Here is a 474-nt window from a genome sequence, read left to right as displayed (position 1 = left end):
TGCCGCCCAAAGAGTGAAGGTGAATCAGAGTGACACATAGACAGACAACCACTCATACTCACATTCACACCTACGGGCAATTTAGAGTAACCAATTAACCTAACGTGCGTGTCTTTGGACTGTGGGAAGAAGCCGGAGCACCTGGAGAGAACCCACGCAGACACGGGGAGAACATGCGAACTCCGCACAGAAAGGCCCCGCCCGAGCAAGCCGGGAGATCGAACTCAGGACCTTCTTGCTGTGAGGCGGCAGTGCTAACCACTGCGCCACCGTGCCAAAACCTTTTGATTCACAGAGTCTGATTCACCTTCACAGACAGAGAAAAATAGACAGGTTGAGAGACAAACAGAGAAATAGAGATACAGAGACAAACAAACAGAGAAATAGAGATACAGAGACAAACAAACAGAGAAATAGAGATACAGAGACAGCTGTCCGTCGATGATGTCCGCTGGTCCTCCTCTTCTTCCGTCT

This window comes from Lutjanus erythropterus, chromosome 12 (genome assembly GCF_056507025.1).
Source record: "Lutjanus erythropterus isolate fLutEry1 chromosome 12, fLutEry1.hap2, whole genome shotgun sequence".
Classification (NCBI taxonomy): domain Eukaryota; kingdom Metazoa; phylum Chordata; class Actinopteri; order Lutjaniformes; family Lutjanidae; genus Lutjanus; species Lutjanus erythropterus.
The sequence above is the reverse complement of the archived record's forward strand: the minus strand, read 5'-3'. Positions refer to the sequence as shown.